This window comes from Macaca nemestrina, chromosome 5, assembly GCF_043159975.1.
Source record: "Macaca nemestrina isolate mMacNem1 chromosome 5, mMacNem.hap1, whole genome shotgun sequence".
Lineage (NCBI taxonomy): Eukaryota > Metazoa > Chordata > Mammalia > Primates > Cercopithecidae > Macaca > Macaca nemestrina.
The window spans coordinates 136,178,784-136,201,006 of NC_092129.1; the positions used below are offsets into that span (position 1 = coordinate 136,178,784).

At 40.3% G+C, this 22,223-nt stretch overlaps 1 protein-coding gene and 1 long non-coding RNA gene across 6 annotated transcripts in view; one reads left to right on the top strand and one right to left on the bottom strand.

Moving 5' to 3' along the window:
• The first annotated feature begins 5,783 nt into the window (after window positions 1–5,783).
• LOC105490925 (regulator of calcineurin 2) overlaps window positions 5,784–22,223 on the top strand; it is a 258,064-nt gene continuing 241,624 nt past the window's right edge. Inside the window, exon 1 of one of the 3 annotated variants that reach the window (XM_011756926.3) lies at window positions 5,784–5,885. The gene's annotated coding sequence lies outside the window, so the exon portion shown is untranslated. Of the gene's footprint in view, window positions 5,886–6,305; window positions 6,585–6,860; window positions 6,882–22,223 lie in introns of those variants that run through there. The other 2 variants (XM_024795773.2, XM_071096960.1) reach the window with 2 other exon arrangements.
• Window positions 9,041–17,023, bottom strand: LOC112428220 (uncharacterized). 3 transcript variants are annotated; one of them, XR_011623690.1, is made up of 6 exons: window positions 16,932–16,983; window positions 15,311–15,363; window positions 13,268–13,321; window positions 10,439–10,524; window positions 9,391–9,491; window positions 9,041–9,173 (listed from the first exon to the last, which is right to left on the bottom strand). It is a non-coding gene; the product is annotated as an uncharacterized lncRNA (long non-coding RNA). The 3 variants fall into 3 exon arrangements; XR_011623689.1 differs by having other exon boundaries at window positions 9,047–9,176; XR_011623691.1 differs by lacking the exon at window positions 15,311–15,363 and having other exon boundaries at window positions 9,047–9,176; window positions 16,932–17,023.

Consider the following 22,223-nt stretch of genomic DNA (forward strand, 5'->3'; position numbering starts at 1 on the left):
ATATTGGCCTGGATGGTCTCCAACTCTTGACATCGTGATCTGCCCACCTCGGCCTCCCAAAAAGCTGGGATTACAGGCGTGAGCCACTGAGCCCAGCCGAGACATACATATTTTAATTATCTTTGGTTACTTGAATTATGTATAAAGAATTCTAATTTAATAGAGTGATAATTTTCAACCTATTTTCCCCCATAGACCTAAGATATATGATGTTCTTATATTAATAATGTCAATTACAAAAGCATTTCGATCCAACTCAGAGCAGAAGGGAAAAGGAAAAGAAATATGGATACCATGGAAGCACATTAGAATCACAGGAGGAAATATGTATTGTGGGACAGTCCCCAGATTCTGACTGTTCAAAGTGAGCATGACTTTTGTGTGTCCTTTGACAATCACTGACAATAATGGAGGTCTCAAGTAGTGGTCCCCGGGCTCTAACCTCATTCAGTTTTATCACTGACTTAAATAAGGGTGTAGACAGCATACTTAGAAAATTTGCCAATGACACAAATCTGGATGGGATAACAGATACTTAACACACTGAAGGCAAAAATTAAGCTCTGAATGATCTCAGCTTGTGAAATTATAGGATCATTCTAACAAGAATGTTTTGTTTAAAAATTCTACTCTGCAGATAGAGAATATGAGGTGAGTATTGGGAGAGGTCTATTGTTGTGCAGCAAAGTATTTAAAAGACTGAGGGATTATAGTTGAAAGTAAATTCAACATGAATCAACTGAGTGATCTGACAGCAAAATAACTATATAGGCACTTAAGAAGAATTAATAGAAATAGTATTCAGGAGAATGGATGTGATGGATCCATTTTACCCTCCTCTGATCACATACACATTCGATTTATTTATTTATTTATTTATTTAGAGACAAGGTCTTGCTTTATTACCCAGGCTGGAGTGCAGTGCCATGATCTCGGCTCACTGCAGCCTCAACCTCTTGGGCTCAAGTGATCCTCTCACCTCGGCCTCCCAAGTAACTAGGACTACAGGCACACACCACCATGCCGGACTAAGTTTTGTATTTTTGTAAAGACATGGTTTTGCCATGTTGCTTAGGCTGGTCTTGAACTCCTGAGTTCAAGTGATCTGCCCACCTCAGCCTCCTAAAGTGCTGGATTACAGGTGTGGGCCACCATCCCTGGCCCTATTATTTACTCAAAGTCTCTTCTCTCATCTCTTTTCTCTTCTTTCTCTTGCAGGAAGACAGCATTATATGGGTTGGGCAGGGGAGAGGAGGTCATCAGACAAAGGATGGTACAGTAGGAGTCAAGGCTTGTACAAAGAGGGTGTCTGAGTAGGGCACGCGCCCAAAAAAAGACTGGAAAAATAAACTTATTGAGGATGATAGGAGCCATGTTTTCCCATTGTTAGAGAAAAGAGGTATACATTGGAAAAGGAGAAAAACGAGAATAAAGCCTATGGTGTTGGATTGGAATTGCGGGATTGTTGCAAACTCATGATTTTCAATATATAAAAGTAGACATAGAAATAAAGAAGTAAATTTATATACATACATATGTATAAAATATGTATGAAAGGGAAAAGATAACTCACAGAATGAGAGAAAATATTTGTAAATCATATATTTGAGAAGGAGTTAATATCCAAAATTCTTAAAGGACTCTTACAACCCTACACAAAAAAGACAGACCAATTAAAACATGAGCAAAAGCCAAAAAAATTAAATACTTAAGCATAAAGTCAATAAAATATTTACAATATCTCTGTGAGTGAACCTACAAAGCTCTAATAAAAGGAATCGGAGAGGAACTAAATAAATGGAGGGATATTTCATATTTATGCATAGGAAGACTCAGTGTGGTCAATATGTCAGTTATTCCCACCTTGATCTGTAGATTAAATGGCATCCCAGTCTAAACTGCATTATTTTCTGGATGTTGACAAAATGATTCTAGAGTTTATATGGGAAGGCAAAAGATCTAGAGTAGTCAACAAAATATTGAAGGAGAAGAACAATGTCAGAGGACCAAACCAACTTGACTTTAAGATTTATCATAAAGCTATGGTAATCAAGAGAATGTGGTCTGAGTGAAAGGACAAATATATCAGTGGAACAGAATACAGAGCCCAGAAATAGACCCATACAAATACATAGTTAACTTATCTTTGATGAAGGTCCAAACATGATTCAACAGAGAAGAGATAATCTTTTCAATATATAGTGCTGGAACAAGAGGATACCCACATGAAAGAAAAAAAGAGATTCTAGGCACAGACCTTATAACCTTCACAAAAATTAACTCACGATAGATAATAGACCTAGATGTAAAATTCTAAACCATAAAACTCCTAGAAGATAACATGGAAGAAAATCTAAATAACCTCAGGTTTGGTGATAACTTTTTAGAAACAGTGCAAAAGGTAAAATCTATAAAAAATTGATAAGCTGGACTTTATTAAAAAGAAAAGCAGGCCGAGCGCGGTGGCTCACGCCTGTAATCCCAGCACTTTGGGAGGCCGAGGTGGGCAGATCACAAAGTCAGGAGTTCGAGACCAGCCTGGCCAATATGGTGAAACACCGTTATTACTAAAAATACAAAAAATTGGCCAGGCATGGTGGTGGGCGCCTGTAGTCCCAACTACTCGGGAGGCTAAGGCAGAAGAATTGCTTGAACCCAGGAGGCGGAGGTTGCAGAGAGCTAAGATCGCGCCACTGCACTCCAGCCTGGGTGACAGAGAGAGACTCCATTTCAGAAAAATAATAAATAAATAAATAAAAATTGCTCTGCAAAAGACACTGTCAAGAGAATGAGAAGACAAGTACCAGGCAGGAGAAAATATTTATAAAAGACATATCTAACAAAGAACTCTTATTCAAAATACAAAAATAACTCTTAACAATAGAAAACAAGAAAAACGACGATAAGAAAATAATCTGATTTTAAAAATGGGCAAAAGATCTGAACTGACGCCTCACCAAAGAAGATGGCAAATAAGGCATTGCAAATGGCTTTAAGCATATAAATTTGACAAATGGCAAATAAGCATATAAAAGTTCTCAACATCATGTCAATAGGCAGCTACAAATCAAAATAATGAAATGCCCATTGGAATGGTGAAAATCCCAAACACTGTCAACACCAAATGCTGGTGAGGATGTGGAGTAACAGGAAGTCTCATTCATTGCTGGTGGCAATACAAAATGCTATAGCCCCTTCAGCAGAGTTTGTCAGTTTCTTACAAAATTAAACCTACTATATGATCTATCAATCACACTCCTTGATATTTACCCAAACAACTTAAAAGCTTACATTCACACAAAAACTTGCACATGAATACTTAGAGCAACTTTTTAATAATTGTCAAAACTTGGAAGCCAACAAGTTGTCCTCCAATAGGTGAATGAACAAATAAACTGTGGTATATCCAGACAATGAAATATTATTCAGTGCTAAAAAGAAATGGGTTATTTGAGCCATGAAAAGACAGGGAAACTTACATGCATATTAAGTGAAAGAAGCCAATCTGAAATGACATTCACCTATATGACATTCTGGAAAAGGCAAAAGTATGGGGACAATTAGAAATTCAGTGGTTGCCAGAGCTTAGTGGGGAGGATGGGATGAATAGGCAGAGCACAGAGGATTTTTACGGCAGTGAAGCTATTCTGTGTGAAACTATAATGGTGGATTTAGGTCATTATACTCTTGTTCAAACTCAAAAAAGTACATCACCAAGAGTGAATCTGTAAACTATGGACTTGGGTTGATAATGTTGTGTTCATGTAGCTGTATTCATTGTATTATTCCTGTGTCGGACTTTGATAGTCAGGGAGACTATGCATATGTGGGGGCAGGCAGTATATGGGAGCTTTCTGTTCTTTCTCCTCAACTTTTCTGTGAACCTAAAAGTTTATATTTATAATGTCATGTACAACCATTGAGAGGCAGCCTAGTGGGGACTCCAAAGCCAGGTTGTCTAGGTGTGAATTCAGCTTTCCACTTGTTAGCTTCAGCAAGTCATTTATTTAATCTTTCTGTGTTTTCTTTACTATAGGCTAATTATAGTACCTATCTAATAGAGTTGCCATGAAAGTGAAATGAATTAATGTATAAAAATTCATTGGTATGGAGTGTGGCATATACTAAATGCTCAATAAATGTTAGCAAACCAAAATTCTAATCTTATTTACCACCATTCTTAACATTAGCTACCCTTTAGCCTCACTCCTTCTGATCTCCAAAACCCTCTTCAAACTCAGACCTCATCCCATAAACTCTTTTTCTCTCTGTATTTTCTTCTTGCCGTTAACATTTGTTTTGCCAGTAACATTTTGTCCTTCTCAAGGTGAATAAAAAGAGGCTATTTGGTCACTTTTCATTTTTGTCCCTCATTGATTATGCTTCATTCTTCACACAAGCTGACAAACACAGAATTTCTCTTAGCAGTAGAAGGAGGAATACGTGGCTGTGAGAACTCAGAAAAAGCATCTAGAAGAGTAACAATATGTATATTTGGTGTTAGGAAAATGGTCATGTTGATTTTGGCAACAACTAACATATGTTGAGTATCACCCTGTGCCAGGCACTGTGCTTAGGTGCTTTACATGTATTACCTCATTTAGTTCTCACATTAAAACCTATGTTTTTCCAACTTTTCAAAATTTCTACAATGAATATATTGCTTCTATAAGTTGAAAATTTTATTTGTAAATGTATATTCACAAACTAATAAATAGGCCCTGTTAAGATGAAAGTCATCACTTTGGCGAAGATTCTAAGAAGTACTCCCTAATAAGTGAGATTTTGTTTAAAGGGTTGGGGATGCTTTACTTGGAAAGAAAGGGGATCCTGGAGTGCATTAGACATGCTAGCTATTTTTACATATTTTAAAGATAGAAGAGGAATTTGACTTGGTTTCTTTGACTTCAAAAAGTAAGCGAGAACTGATGATTCAAGGGAGGCAAATTTTTGCTCAACTTAAGAATGCCCTTTCAGACAATTATATCCCAAACGGCAATTATCTAAATCAACGATTATTTACAGATTTATGCATCCAGGGGAAGGCTGGACGAGGGGAAGCCTAAGGTCATTTTCAATTCTGAAATTGTGTTTATATTAATGCAGACTAATCAGAGAGAAGAGCCAATGTCTACCTTTTTTTGTTGGGGGGGGGGGGAAACGTGATTCTATGTCAACTTTGGAAAAAAACAACGTAGTGTCTGGGTAAGTGAAGAATGATTGTGAAGCTTATGGACTGCTTCAGTGCAATCGTAACATTGTTATCAGAAAATCAAAAGGCATAAAAAGCAAAAAGAAAACGGCTTATTTATGTAGCAATTAGAAAGATGACAGAACACAAATCTGATTTGAATGTTATCGACTCTCTCCCTCAGGTTGATCTGCATACCCCCTTCCTTTAATTTCCCGCACTCTCCCTATTATGATCTTTTGCATAATTCACATTCTCTTGCCATGAGACTCAGTCCTGTTCCTATCTGTGTCACCCGTAAGCCACAGGCTTCCTCGCCCATTTGAACTGCTTTATTCCGTAAAGCAGAGACTTCTAGTGGGGTTAACTTTGTTGAGCAACAGATCTACACTACATTCCGCTTCACCTTCAGTCCCGTTTGCTGTAGGATACCAACCTCCCACTCACTGTGTCACGGCTCTCACACAATAGAAGTCCTTGCAGCCCCAGCCCTTCTGTCCTCAGGTCTGATGGCTGCAAATCCTGGCAAAGCTGTGAAGCCCGCGCAGGGCACCTTCAGCGGCCTGGGCTGGGCCGGGCGCAGGACTCCAGCCAGAGGGCGCCAGCGCCCACCAAGTGCAGAAGCCCGGGGGAACCAACCAGGGGCTCCCCGACATTTCCTCAGTTAGCCAGAGTCGGGGGGCTCAGACATCTGGTAAGAAGAGTCTTTCTCCCAGTAATCCCCAACCACAGTTTGCGTCTCTGCCCATTTCTTCTGGGCTGTCGCTGCCCCCTCACCCTCAGCTTAGTATGGGACCCCGAGGAGCCTCTCCCCGCTGAGGCCGGGACTCCTGCGGCCAGGCTCCCACGTCAGGTCCCCGGAGGCTCCTGCGCCTTCCCGGGCACCTGAAGTGGAAAGGAGGGGGTGCGGGGCTGAGGGCAGGGTGAGAGCCCCGGAGGTGCGGTGGGTGGGGGACGGGGGAGGGCACCGGGTCAGGAGGGAGGAGATGAGAGGAGGCCCGACAGGGGCTTTCGGTTTCCCTGGGTCTGATTGGAGGTTGGCCCGATGAGTCGGAGCTGGGGACGCGCCCATCTCCGCCGGCTCCTGCGAGAGCCTCCGGCTCAGCCCCTCCCTGGAGCCGCTTTGTCCCGGGTGACGGCGGCGGAGGTTGCGGGGAGGAGCGGGCAGCACGCAGAGACCCACCGACCCACGGCCGCAGAGAGCGGGAGGCGGGGCGCGCCGCGCCGCTTACGGCCCCACGCCCAGGCCCGCGGGCACCGCACCGCCCCCACGCGCTCGCACCGGCGGGCAGGTGAGCAGGCAGCGCAGCGTGCTGTAGCAGCTGGCCCCCGCGGACGCCCCAGCCGCCGCCTCCGCCTCCGCCTCCGCCGGCGCATCGCTGACGCCCAGCAGGTCGGTTATGTAACCGCGCCGGCCAGGCTCGCCCAGGCACCCCGTCCCGCCGGGGCTGACAGCAGCCCCCGGGTCGTGCCGGGGGACCGCGGCGGGGCTCTGGCCGCGGGACCGGGTCTGGGTGCAGGGCGGGGGCGGCGGCGGGGGTGGGGTTTGTCTCCAGATCTGTGGTCAGTCCGGGCTGCGGCCGTGGGGACGGAGATCTCCCGCGACCCCCCTCTAGGGGGCGCGGGTCCCAAGGAGCCCCTTCCCCACTGCTCGTGGCCCGGAGGTTCGCCTTCCTGGAAGCAGCAGCAGGTGCGTAAGTGAAGGAACGAGGATGACGCCTGTGATCCCCAAGACTGAGGCTTAGAGAGGGGGATAGAAGAGGCTAGCTAACTAGATGCAGAGAGCAAAGAAGATTGAGAGACCCCTTCTTGCCAAATGCAAAGGCTGGGGAGGTGATAGGTGCGCTGAGGTGCAGCGGGCTGAGAATTGTCCTGCTTGGGATTAGCGGGCTTGGGTCATCTAAAAATAACTTCAAGTTTGAAAAGTGAAATGGACTGGAGCGCAGTGTGCCGGGTTCGTCCTGCCTGTGGGATGCTTCGCTCCAGAAGTCACTAGAGGGAACAGGCAAATCCCAGCCGCCTGATCCCTTGGCCGCCTCCAGGTCTCGCTGGTTTCCAGGGTGCCTCGGTTTGCCTTTTAGTTAATGATTTATTCTTCAAGGCACTTCTGCCTTTTTCTTATCCCAAAATGAATTATAGCAGAGTGCATGCTTTGAATCTTTCCTGTTTCTTACAATGGGATAGACGTGTTCAACTGCCAAATGAATTTTTTTTAAAGTCTCAGTTTAGTAAAAACAAAAGTTTCTGGGATTCCTTTAATACGCATTCCCACAATTTTCCACAATTAGAGATGAAGGGATATCACAGCATTCCAACTCACACTTCTCTCTCCCTTCAGCCAGAATTTCACTTACCATACAGAGGGGAGACTTTAGGAAATGTAGGACAACTTTAACAGTGCAACTCAAATTTCACGTCTTTATGGTCCTTTATTACATCAACTTCAAAACGAAGAACAAAGATATCACAAGGCACCACGCAACACTTGCTAACCGGCGTCTGTATTCTGGGGGCACAGTGAAGTTGGAAATACCCAAAAGCTGGGAAGGATCAAGAGGCAGGTCAGCCCTAATGGTGGAACTAGGCAGGGGAGTGAGCATTTGGCTGCTTTTCAGCATACTCATTGATTTTCTTTAGCCTTAGAGCTATTATATTATGATCAGTCATTGAGTTGAATTAGTCTAAAATGTGAGTTGCACTTTGATTTCAAATCCACTGCAAATCAAATCAGCATTTATTAAGCATCTACTACCTGAGTCCAGTGCATAGAATTTTGTGAGGGAAAAGTGTTCTCATCTAAAGCTACATGATTCTAAGAGCTCTTAAAATGCTTAATGTGTGCAGGTCCTCCAGAATTCACCTAAATTTGGGAGGATATGACTCTTTCTCCAGTGATGAACATTTAACAGACAGAAGTGGGAACTCGAGAGCTTTCTCATTTGCAAGTGCACATCACAGTGTTAAAAACCACTTGCATAATCATTTGCAGATAGTCATACATATCACAAATTCTTTTTATTGAGACTAACATTGACAGTGTCCGAGGTCTCATTTTCCTGTTCATTTTACTTTCTGTAGCATCCATTCAATCGAATCAGTAATTATTTTTTGGGCACCGACTGTGTGCTTTCTAGGTCCTGTGCCAGAGGCTAAAAGGATGAGGCCCATGCCTCCCAGAAATCAATTTAGCAGAAAAGGAGAAGAAAATAAATGATAATGATTCAACATCATGAGTGTTTAATGAAGATAGAAACAAGTTTAGTGGGAGCCAACAAAAGAAAGAGTGGAGGGAATCTGGAAGAGTTTACATTTGGTCTGGATCCCAATAGGTGGTAGGAGTTGTCTAGAGAAGGGGTTGGGTGTTCCACATTGAAGGAACAACATACACACATGACAGAAAGGTCACATTCAGAGGACCCCTACATGTTCTGAGGGAAGACAGGAATGTCTAGAAAGGTTTCACTGAGGCTGGATTGTGAATATACCCTGCTAAGGAGGAGAAATGGTAGAAATTATTTAATGGTAGAAATGATTTCATCTAACTTACATTTTGCAAAAACGACTTTGGAGTTGTGAGGAGGTGGGGTTGCAAAAAGGAATGAGGAAATTTTAGACCATTGGAGTGGCACAGGCCAAAACAAAACAAAAACCCCAAAACTCATAAAATGAAATGTGCCTGAACCAGATGGCCTAGAAGAAAGAGAAGAGATCTATACAGAGCCATTTCAAGGGGAGGATCAGTAGCATTGGTCACCAAGTGGATGGTGGTATGGAAGGAGAAGCTTAGATGTCTAGAGGATGGTCAGGGAGTAACTGAGTTAGGGAGTAAATAAGAGCAGACTTAAGAAAGATGGAGAATTTTTATTTTGAACAACCAAATGAAAATGTTCAGTAGGCACTTTTATTTTCAAATGTAATTTCTTCATTTCTGGTGCCACCTTCTACTAATCTCATTTCCCTTCATTTCTGAGACTGTGTAAAGCTGCTTTTAGAGAAGAAGGAGAGACAAACTTAATAACAGGAAGTTGTTTCTACCTTTATCCCCAAAAGTGATACTATGAATTCAGTTATTTGAACTACTACTAGTGGTAACAGGGATAATAATGATAATATCTAACATTTATTCAGTGCTTACTACATACTGAGCACAAGGAAGTTAGAACTGTACATGGTTTATCACATCTGATCTTCCCACCAACCTTATGAGGCAGGCACTGTTGTTATTCTCAGATGACTGACAAGAAAACCAAGGCAAAGAGAGGATATCGTGCGTAGGTCACACAGTTTGTGAGAAGTGCACCTAGAATTGAAGCCCAGGCTCTGACCAGCATTCTGAATTACCAATGTGAATTAATGCATTAAAATAATTATTTTTTTTATCCTGGAATATGTTTTTGCCCTAGGTTTGGATATTTGTGGCTGACGCCATAAAAGAGAACTAGACTGAGATAGGAGTCCTGGCTTTTGACTGGGCTCTACACCTGATTTGCTGTGTGATGTTCGCAAAGTCACATCCCATCTCAGGCTTTCATTATTTTAAATCTGTATATTCATGGAACAAGAGGTTGGTTAGATGCTCTCTAGGGAGTCTTGACATTCTGAAGTCTCGCTGTTTGCTTTCTCAAATTCTCTGCTACTGGAACCATTGGTCCGGGTTAAGGTCGTACCTGTCTGATCACTTAGAGCATAGGAATATTTCAAAGAGGATTAACACAAATGGTAGCTTCTCCTTAATAGCTTGGTGTGAACCGATCCATTTTACAGAGCTAATGGGAGTGCCTGAGGTTGGGGAAGCATGCTTCTGGAAGGAGAACCCTGCCTGCATGGGCACTAAAGTAGAGGAATCTCCATTGTCACTTACCAGTTTCTTTTCTTTAGACATGTTACTTTAACTCTACCAGAGTTTTCTCATGTCTGAGAAACTGGGGCAATTAATGCACATATTGTGAGGTTATTGTGAGGATTGAAGCAGGTACTATAAACCAGGCACCACGCACAAGTCCCTCTCGGTGAAGGTGCTCAGGAAATGGAGGTCCCACCCTTTGCCCCTAGGGTAAATATAGAGAGGGAAAGGTAGAGTGTTTCTGAAGACAAAGTTTCCTACTTCATAGTTTTGATAGGGGCCACCTCTTAGTTGAGTATCATCTATTTATCTAAGAAAGAAATGTATATTGGTAGTATAAAAACACACAGCACATTAAATAGCTTTCAAAATGTGTGTCTCTCAAGTATTCATTAATAGGTTACCTTTTCAGAGATAGAGGAGCGTCAACATTCCCACAACACAGAGTTTTCAATTCTTCTTTTGCCAGCTTATAAGGAGGCCAGTATTGCTGTAAATAAAGAAATAGTAATGCCATGGTTGGTCATACTGGATTCTATTATTATGGCATAGAATAGAGAGGGGACAGAATGATTTTGTTCTGTGTGTGTCTGTGCACAGATATGTGCCTTGTCTTCCTGAAGAGTTTTCTGCCTCTGCCTATAAAGTATTCACTGTTCTTGTGTCTTTTCGCTTGTTACCAACTCCAGGTGTCATATATTGTAAGTTAAATTAATTAGTTGAGGAATATTTTTAAAGATGGAAGCAGCTTTAAACTCAACGGAAACTTCAAAAATCCCTTAAAAATGAGTGACCATGAATGGTACTTTCCAGAAGTTAAAGAAATGCTTCCAAATACAGGTCAAACTCCCTCCAGTTCAAAATGCCCACAGAAAAGTTTTTTTTTATAGTATGGATGGAAACAGCCTTATTTTCATATCTGATCTTCTATACTCAACTTCCTGTAAGACCAGCGATGAAATTTGGGGATCCTAAGCTTTGGAATGTATGCATAAAAAGACATTGTACCAATGTACCATTGTAATGGTAGCTACTGGACCCCCCCAACAATGTATTATTTTAGAACTAGGTCCTAGATTTTATTGCTATTTCCTTAGTTCTTTGTGGGAATAATTGCTTTATTGTATCGTGTAATTGAGATTTACCTGTTCCAAAATATTATAATTTCTTTGAAGCCATGGGCCATGCCTTAATACTTCTCAGTGTTGGGAATGAAGTATAAAGAGCACGGACTTGGCATGAAAAAGCCTGGATCTCAATCCTGGTGCTGTCATTTCCCTGCTATGTGACCTTGAGCTTCCCATTGACCTAACAGTCATAGGAGCTGGCATTTGTTGAATGCTGCCCCTGTTCCAGATGCTTTGCTCAGCATGCTACATACGTTATCTCATTTAATCCTTACAACAACTCCACGAGGTGGGTATTATCATCACTATTTACAGAAGAGCACACCCTTAGGATCAGAGGGAATAAGCCACTCAGTGCCGGGTCTCTGAGTTGTAGTTTTCTTATCTGTACAATTAGGAAAATAATACTTAATCTCCCCACTTTACAGAGGTGTGAGGGTGACGTACCATGAGTTTGTGAAAGTGCACGGGGAAATGGAATGCTTTGCACAAATGTTGAGGATGATAGTCACAATAGGGACCTACTAATAACAGGAAATCAATTATAGATGGGCCTGGTATAGTACCATGGCTGTGAGAAGAAAGATGTCCAATGGGTATAAAATACATTTATATAATGCATTAAGAATGTTGTATTTCCTTGCCCTGTTCTTTGGTACAAATAGATCGTTTTTTTCAGGGGTAACTTATTTGTTGTCAGTACCAGTGTCAGGCCAGGGCTGATCAGGACATGGAACTGGGTCCAGCTGGTGAAGCGGGAAGGCGACTGTGGTTTGAAGAGGAGAGGTACTGCCAGAGGGGTGTTTTAGTATAAACAGAGAAGGGTGAAAGTCAAAGCCAAGGTCGAGGAAAGGATACGCATGATGTGGAGTGCAAGAAGGAGTCATCATCAGGGTTTACATCAAGTGTGAGTGACAGGCAGGACATGGAGTTTGTTCATGAAGGCTAGAAATATTTTCCAGTGTCTGCTGAGGCCTGTCCACTCAGCAGGAAAACTAGGGACCCTCTGCCCTGAAGTTTTAATTTTTTTTTTCTTGGACATATGCGCTTTCTAGAAAAACTTTGGAAAATACAGGAAAGTATAAAAAGAGAATTAAAATAACATATTACCATGAGCAATTGACAATAACTATAAACATTTTGATGTACTTTTCAATTTTTATATGCATATTTTTATAGAAATGGAATTATAACTGTGTACAGAATTTTGCACGCTGTGCATTTCCCTGAAAATTTAAAATAAATTTCACATGAGGCCAATAATCTTTTTGAATATTTTTCTCATTAGCTGCATAGCATTTCCATGCATAATTTTGTCATAATTCATTTACACTTTCCCCCATTGTTGAACATTCAGATCGTTCCCAATTATTTAAAATATCATACATACTACTTTGATAAACATCTTTGAGCACAAATTTTTTCTATGTTTTGGATTATTTCTTTGGAAAGATTGTTAGAAGTGGAACTATTGGCTCAAACAGATCTTCTTAAGGCTTTCTCTGTATACTGACATTGCCTTTAATTGTTTTTTTAGCAGGTTATACTAATGAACATTCCCACAAGCAATGAGGGAGAATGCAGTTGTCACCTCTGTCCTTCTTGTAAGCACTCTTTTTGGTGAAGATAAGGGCTGAATGGTGTTAGTGCTTTCCAGAGATAGACCCTGCCCTGGAAATATTCATGCCTAACAATTGGTTCAAGGAAGTTAGGCTTTCTTTTAGGGAGTTGAGGATGAGTGGGTGGGGATCTGGTAGATTCAACATACATGAGTGTTTGTAGGAAAGTTGATTTCTATGGATGGCTTGTCTCCTGATATTTCTGTTATCAGTGGCCTGGCCCATGAATATAGCAGCCTCAGTGAGAGACTTGACTGCTGACAGCTGTCATCACAGCCTGCTGATCTGCTAACGCAGACCTACGCTAAGTAGAATAGAACCAACTCTGCTTATGTGAGAACTGCTTCAGTATGCTTCTTCTGGCTTCTCAATTCAACAAAAACAGTTTTTAAATCCTGAAAAATTATCCTGAAAAATGTTGACAGCAAATATGGGCACTTATTTGCATTGGTTCTGTTGTTGCTTTAGTTGGTTTTGACTAGCTCACCTTCTGTTTTCGGGCAAGCTTCAGACAGGCAGGTCTTTGTTCACCTTCTTCTCACTGAGACACAATGCAGAGAAAACCGTTTTGAATAAATAACTGAGATAACCAGTTGGAATCTTCTTAAAAATCACTTAAATGGTCATTTTTCTAATTTGATGACTATTCCAATTAGTCTTTTCAAAGAAAAAAAAAGGCTTTACATTTACTATTAGGCTACCATATCAATTATAGTATTTTGATTATATTGACCAATTTGTTGAGGTAAACAGCCAATTTGAATTATCTTCCCCCATAAATTTGTCTAAAAGTCAGGCTAGATTAATTTAATTGATTATTTATTTTGACTTCTATAACTATTGAAGCTAAAAGCCCAGTATCTGGCCGAGACAAATCAATGCTCAGTTTAGACTTCTGTTATGAGGTTTAATAACTTATCAAGAAAGAAATTATTTATTTGATTACAGATCTCAGCACCTGAATTTTGAAATAGCAGTGTAAATTCAGATAAATTAATAGTGGTTCAAACAAATTTTATTTGCTCAACAGCAAAATTTCTTAGCCTTGACAAGTGAAAACTAATAATTTGTGAATATGTTAATTTTGTCCTGCTGTGGGCATTAATATTTACTTGATCTTTTGTGATATACAAGCAACTATTTATTTTAAAAAGTGTCAAATTTTGGTCAGGAAACGTATTTAGCAACTGGCATAATCACAAAATGTGTTTATTTGGTAGCTTTTATTTTCTTATTTCTCTGTCTCTTGGTGACTTCTGTTCTGCCCATTACACTGCAAAATTTGACAAGGCAAACAAAAAAAATTTGACAAGGTGACATTTAGGTGATGCTCTGAGTTGAAATACTTGCTCAGTCAGATTTTCAAATGCTGACCTTCTGACCTTGTGTCTAAGTGCCATCACACATGGACACGGTGGGGATTCTTGGCTTGCACCCTGGATGCTGGTTTGGTTTCAGCCTCCTGAGATATTATGGGTGGGGAGAGGAGATTTCCTTCCCATTCTGTTTGTAGTCACACTGGGAGTTCGGTGTCTTTTGTTTTGGAAGGTTAAGAGGGCTATCATAGCCCCTACGTTTATGCAGACTGATTTGGAAGGGCCAGCTCCAGGTGGAGGTGAGATGGAATGGTAAACCTGAAGAGAGCTTCCTGTGGCTCCGCTGGATCCAACTTACCTTCATCGAGCCAACAACCACTTCCTGCAGGCTGTAGGAAAACTGCTCAAATAATTAAAGTGGAAACTAGGGACATTAAGACACTTAGAATGGCTCTAGATGGGCTCACTTATGTTCTAGTGTAATTTTCAATAGCTTACATGGGACATGGGGCAGTCCACAGTGTCCTTGTGGGGAAATCTGGGTGAGCGGTTTCCCCTGTGCTCCTTCCTACCAGACAGCTCCCAGGAAGCCATATGGCAAGCACTGAAGGGAATGACCACTTACTATTCACAGAATGACCTTCAGGATCTCTAAAAGTGGAATCCCCAAATGTGGCAGCTCCTCATAATGCTTTCAGTTGTTCCTTAAAATAGTCTTTAAAATCTTATGCGTATACAAAGATGACTGTTTATCCAAAGACTTTTGTCTTGGGTGATAAAGATTAAACATATGCCATGCTTTTGGTGCTTTTTACCCTTCATTTAACTTCTTCCTCTTAGCTCAACCTTTATGATGTCCTCACAACCACCCCTGGCTATTGTCTTACAGTTCAAGCCAAGATGTGATACTATGAGAAGGTTATTTTATCTGAGTAAAATTAGAAATATCTTAATGGATATTCATGAAAACTAATCCTGGGTATTTTTATGACAGTATAACTTTCAAGGGCGTATCTTATAGGAAAGAAAATCCAAAGAATAATGCAGGTTAGAGACCTTTACCTAACTAGTATTTGGGACCCATTTCCATATATCTGGGAGCTAGACATGGTGGATTTCCCAACAAACCCCAACAGCACTCCTCTTGCCCCATTTCCAAAAATGCAATCCCAGATCATGGCAGCATCCTCCCTTTCACTGTTTAGGGACTTTACCTTTAGCCTCTGTTTTCATTCTTCTTCTCTTACCTCTCTCAATGATCCTAGGGCTTGAAAACAGATATTATTCCTCTTCCACAAAAAGGGGAGTGGTATTCAGATAGCAGAATATATACACATAGCTAAAGGATATTAAATTTAATATCCTTTAATATTAAATTAATATTATTTTTAATATTAAAAAATGTATTACTCATTTGAGGCCAGTTGATGAGAATTTAACCTTGGTTCTTTATCTAGAAATGGTTCATAATCTAGTTTGGTGAGAGCTTATCTTTAAGATAACAGTTTTTTTTTCTCAAGTGTTTTTTACTCAGTTTTTATTATTCCTTTTTGGATCAGCCAGTCCTTTGAGTGATTTTCCAAAGTATCAAAATTATGTCTCTTCTTGCTTTTAGATTTTTCCTATTGAGATAGTTATATGCAGCCTTTATAGTATCCTAATCATTGCTTAAACACACCATTCCTATACCTCTTTCTTTATGCTAATATCAAGATGAAGTTATTCTAAAATTGTAGGGTTTCTGTCATTTATATCTATTGTCAATCATGGCAGTGTAAATGCTACCAAATATATGCATTTCTTTTCCTAGTTGCAAATTGACTTTTTATGGCTACTTATTAGAGAACCCCAGGAGGCCAATAGTAATAATTGAGACACAGCTGCAAGAGACCAGATATTACTTCTTCGACTTCCTATTCTAACAAATAATGAACCACCAAGTTGTTTATAAATAAATCAAAAGTCTTTGTAACAAATAACAACCTAAGAAGCAAATGCATACAATTTTCAGATATGAAGAGTTATAGAAGTGCTAGATATAATAATAATCAGAGTAAGAATTGTTTTACTAATGAGAACCAATTTAGAAAACACTGCAACTATATAAAATTATAATTGGATTTTCTCCCATCTCTGTTTCTTGAAATTCAAGTCTTTCTTCAAATTCCATCTCTTTTATATTTCTTCAATTCCTGAGCCCTCAGAAGAGCCATCACTCTTTGTTGAACCTATATTTATGGCACATCCATAGATAACCTGTGTATCTTATTCACTGATATATTTCATTGATTCATTTATCTCTACTTATGAATGAGGTGTGCTGACCACTAGGGTATAAAAACCAGTAAGACATAATTCCCATCTTTAGGGAAATTAGAGTTCAGTAGACTTTAAGTTTCTTACTTGTTTACCTACACCTCCCTGTAGACAGTAAGTGCCCCAAGGGTAAAGACTGAGCCTACTCATTCATCGCAATGGCCCCTGCTACGCTCATCACTATGACTTGCATATGGCGGGCAGTCAGTCAGTGGTAAAATGAACTGACTATCCATCATATTTATTCTAAATAATTCAGAAACACAAACTTGAAGATATCAACACCTTCAAATGTCTTTAAAGCCTTTGTTCTCTTCACACAATTATTAACTATAAAAACAAGTAGCCGGGTGCAGTAGCTTACGCCTGTAATCCCAGCACTTTGGGAGGCCAAGATGGGCGGATAATGAGGTCAGGAGATCGAGACCATCCTGGCTAACACGGTGAAACCCCATCTCTACTAAAAATACAAAAAAATTAGCTGGGCGTGGTGGCGGGCACCCGGGAGGCGGAGCTTACAGTGAGTTGAGATCGTGCCATTGTACTTCATCCTGGGCAACAGAGCGAGACTTTGTCTCAAAAAAAAAAAAAAAAAAGAAAAGAAAAGAAAAAAAAAAAGTAACTCTACATGATAAGTTTGTCTAATTTCATTTTGCGTGGGTGAATAGGTCCCTTTTCTCCAGAATGTGACCTAGTACCACATCTCTGTGACATAACAAAGCACCAGATATGATTGAGAGCAGTGTCTGAATTTTTTATAGGCAGTCGTATTAAGTGCTTCTTCTGTCTGAAACTCAAATTATTTTGAAATGCTTCTGTTTTGGTAAGAGAGCACATTCTTTCTTCTTTTGTGGAACTTGGATACAAAGCAACTGAACAGGAATAATTGTAGATATTTATTGAGGACCTATTAAGCACCAAGCACTGGCTAAGGACCCACATGTTATCACATATTGTCCTCTTGACAAACCTGTGAGGTAAGTTCTGTTTTCATCCTGCTGTTCTTTAGGTGAGGAGACTGAGGCTCAGGAAGGTTCAGTTACTCTCCTATAATTATACTGGTAGTAAGTGGGAAGCCCAGACTCACCAATGGTCTCTTTGTCACCACAGCCCACCATTCCTTGTCAAAGTGGGATTTGTAAAGGCATTTGTGGAACCTACTTTATAATGAATAATACTGATGCATGGTTTTGGTGCCAAAATTTATGTTTTTTATTTGCAATCCAGTTGGTCCAATGCTATTTTAGTGGCCGTGGGCTTATGGGAATGAACAATGGACTTATGTAATTTGCCTCAAGTGAAGGCTATATGACTGCATGGCATACTGGTCCAGTATGTTTAGTTTTGCTGTGGATAAAGAAATGTGGCCAGGCGTGGTGACTCACACCTGTAATCCCAGCAGTTTGGGAGGCTGAGGCAGGCAGATCACAAGGTCAGGAGATCAAGACCATCCTGCCCAACATGGTAAAACCCCATCTTTACTAAAAATACAAAAATTAGCCAGGTGTGGAGGTCAGCGCCTGTAGTCCCAGCTACTCGGGAGGCTGAGGCAGGAGAATTGCTTGAACCTGGGAGGCGAAGGCTGCGGTAAGCTAAGATCACGCCACTGCACTCTACACTGAGCAACAGAGTGAGACTCTATCTCAAAAAAAAAAAAAAAAAAAAAAAAAAAGAAAGAAAAGAAAAAAGAAAAGAAAAGAAAAAAAAAAAGAAAAATGTGAGACAGACCCTACTGCATGGCGGGTAGTGAGAGCATTCTGAACCCCAAGACACCTGTGTTGAGGATTTCAGTTTCATAGCCATAATGAAAATGGAGGGTTACTCTTAGGAAAACATCATCATCTGAATATTAAGTAAATGTTCATTTGAATGGAATTGGTGTTACACTTTTGTTGGTATTTGGTTAAAACTTTTAGTTGGCATTTGATGGTTTTAGAGGAGCTGAAACTATAAGAATTAAGTTTTATGTTTGTATATATTTAAGTGTCATTACAATAAAAGCCATGTAAGCCAAAATTGGGAAGGGAAGCATTCTGAATTGTTCTTCCTGAAAAGGATGCTCTGTACTCAGTTTTTCAAAATTGAACATAATTATTCTGCAATATCTAATGAAAATCTTCGACGCAAAAAAATGATTTCACACCCATCAGAGGTCTGACCTGCCCACTCTAAGTCTTTCTTGAGAGATAAGTCATTGACATTTCCTTTGAACCTGTAAATATTATCTGGGACAGTAAAGTTCTGACGTTGGGTGAAACTCTCCATTGCTGTGATTCTCTAATGCACCTTCAGTTGGCCCTGTCTGTCAAGATGCTTGTAGATCCTTTGTCGCCCTTTGTCCCGATTCTGATAACTCACAGTTGTTTATGCACATCGCCAATTGTTTGTAATCATTTTCTTATCACCACCATAAAGATTTGTGAATTTGGGCTAGGAAGTAGTACCAGCTTCACCTAAGCAGAGAAGACCATGACAATGTACTGGAATTTTAAAAACTTCTGGCTTAAAAGATCTCTCAGTCTGTCCAAAATGACTACATTAGTTACTTTTGAGTAAAGAAAAAGAAAGTCCCTGTTAAATGCAGACATGGGGAGAGGAGGTAGTATCTGACAGCATATTTATCCTGAGTTTTTTGGTGTTGCTTATGACGAATTTCCAGTAAGACTTTGGAGCACTAGAATGGAGGACATTGAGTTCTGATAGAAAGGGAGGAGAAGCTCATTGTATAACACGTGGACATGGACATGTGATGGGACTTATGAGTGAAGGAGGCGGAAACCGGGAAGGAAAGGCTAGCTTAAGAGCAGTGCGAATTGGGTGGCCCAGGGCCATATTGTAAAAGAGGGGATTTTATTTTTCTGTACATAATGTACTGTTCTTCTGTTATTTACAATTTCAATAAAGGTTTTCTGTTTTAATAAAATGTGTAGAAATGTGTTATAGGTGTTTGTTGTTGTTCTTATATCACTATCATTATTATTATTATTTCCCAGCAGCCTGCGTGGTAGAGAGAGATTATCACCGGGTGCACAGAGTGGGAAATTCAAAGAGCTGGGCTTTTGTCCTAGATGGGCTGTGATTTTCTTGTGAGAGATTGGGCTTTCCCTTAGTAACATTTTGGCCTCAGTTTTCTAGTTTACGTCATTAAAGTATTGGGCAAAATGATCACCAGAGTTGCTGCCAGCTCTTTCGTTCTTTGTATATTCCAGTCTTTGCAAGAAATCATCATAGCATCCTTGGAATGTTTCATGAAAATGACCAATGGTAGTTATTATTTTAATGTTCATCTTCCGTGCACAGCTATTCTTAAAGACTGCGGGAATACTTACTTTTGTTATCTTTAGTGAGAGAGGTATTTGATAGTTTTTCAGGGAATCCTTAAGGTTGAGCCAGCAGCTGATCAAACATTTCCATATACTTTAAAGTTAGCCATTTTATGGTAGGAGCTTTTCTGTTCCTTTCTCTGAGTTTGCTTTTAATTATACTGCCTTCTGCCAGGGCACTTCCACCCTAGAGATGGCAAGATGGATGTGTCCTACATCCTAGCCAGGTCTTCAACTGACAGAGGGGAGAAAAGGATGGCATTGATTTTTGTAGGAATTGGTAACTTGTTATTTTTATACTTTGTTAGGACTCTGAGTGTATTGTCTGGCAAATCTCTTTTCAGTAGATAATATTTGTATTAATAGGTAACACTTATCTAGAACTTTGTGCAAGGTATTATTTTAAATCTTTTACTCATAACATGACATCTGATCCTCATAGTATCTGCATCCACATTTGACAGATGAGAACACTGAGGCGCAAAGAGGTTAAATAGCTTGCCAAGGCCCCACAGCTGGCAAGTGGCACAGCTGGAATTCAAAGCCAGGCATCAGCACACAGCATCTGTGGTTTTTATACAATTTGATTCTAGCTTTTATGTGTTACCCAAAAATGTTAGACTCATTTTATCATTTTTATAAATTGAGCCTTGAAGATCTCACCAATAATTTTATCCTAAAAATGGATTAACTCATATGTTTTGCCCCTGCTTTTCTGTTTTTCACTTTTTATGTCTGGTAAATAAGCTGTTAGAAACCCACAGAGTCCATGTATCATTACGTACCAGAGTTGGAGAGGCAGAAGGGGAGGATTCTAAAGGACATAGATGAACAGCCAGATGAAGAGTTACATAGAGTGAGGTTTAGAAGGGCCCTAAATGCAGGAGCTTCTGTCCCCCTGCAGTTGAGATGTGCCACCCTCCTGGCCCATGAATGTATTCAGCAACCTGGAAGCAATCCAAACTCTGTTCTTTTATGTTTTTTTTTGGAGGATTCATCATTCAGATATGATTGATTACATGATTGACCACTGGTGATCAACTCAACCTTCAGTTCCTTTCTTTTCCTTTGAGGTCAGGGTTGGGGGACTGAAAGTTTTACCCTTTAATCACATAGTTGGCTCCCACTGGCAACCAGCCCCTCATCTTGCAGTTATCTAGGGACTTTCCAAACATCTCCTGACTGAAAGGGGCTTGCAATGAGTAAGAGAAGACACATTCATCTTTCTTGCTCTGTAACTGCTGTGAACTGTTTAAAAAACCTAGGACAAAAGACAAAATATTTTCACAAAAGATATTCCTATTGCTCCTATCACTCTAATCACTTAGGAAATTACAAGGGTTTCAGGAGCTGTGAGCCAGGAACCTTGGACAAAGACCAAAATATATGTTTCTTTTTATATCATAATATCACAGCATGATACAAAGAACCTTCCACCTTCAGGATTTGATCTAAGAGGGCTGGCACCATGTTTTGTTACTCACCGCTGTGCCCTTCATGACTAAGCATCTTGCATGTAACAAGCACTCATAAAGTATTACTGAAATTTTTGGATAGATTGGATGACCGTTGATAGCATTCTAATTACATTATTAATATTCAGTGGATTATTTTTTACCTAACCATAAAAATAATGCTACGTAGCTTTATGGATTATTTGTTTCACTTCATGCATGCCAATTTACCAAAAAATATTGCCTTCATTATTTTGGCCTAGTGGGTTGGAAACATCAAGATTCAGGGGGTCTTCATTCTTGTTCTGATTCTGCTGTTCTAGCCATGAGATGTTGAACAACTGAGCCTCAGTTTTCTACTCTGTAAAATGGGAATTATAATAACTGCCCTGGTGATCTCATAAGGCTTGTGGAGGGTCAGATAGCATAATAGCTTAGGTGACAAAAGATGAAAGGCATTTTTATTCCCAGCATCACGCACTACTGCATTCCCATTATCTACTACGCCTTCTTCACTGGTGTTACTTAGTCCACCTGCATACTCCATCTTTGGCTTCAAATTTTAAAAAAGAGTCCATGAGAACATCTGTTAGATGAATACTGGAAAAGAGAAAGAAGACCCATTCTGGGTGATTCATAACATCCCCATTTGACCCTGAAAGCTGTGAGGGCAGGGATCATGATTGTTCAATTTGCTTTGTTTTGTTTATCAAGAGCATGGGAGACCCTCCATGATTGTTTCTTGAATGAATAAACATAACTCCTGACTTCCAGTGTTAGATCATAAAGTCAAGCAGCTCCATGAGAGTGGAAGCAGCAGTCACCATCATTCTGTGCTCCATGAGAGTGGAAGCAGCAGTCACCATCAGATGCTGGAGAGTACAGCATTTCAACTGCTCTGCTTAACATAATACAGAAACCAACCTGTGTGGAGGGACAGAAGTGACTATAGAGAAATCATTTCAAGTTGAAGTAGCTAAAGAATGTTGGAATTATAGCTTTTCTGTTGGTTTGGAAGAACTGAAGCCTTGGAA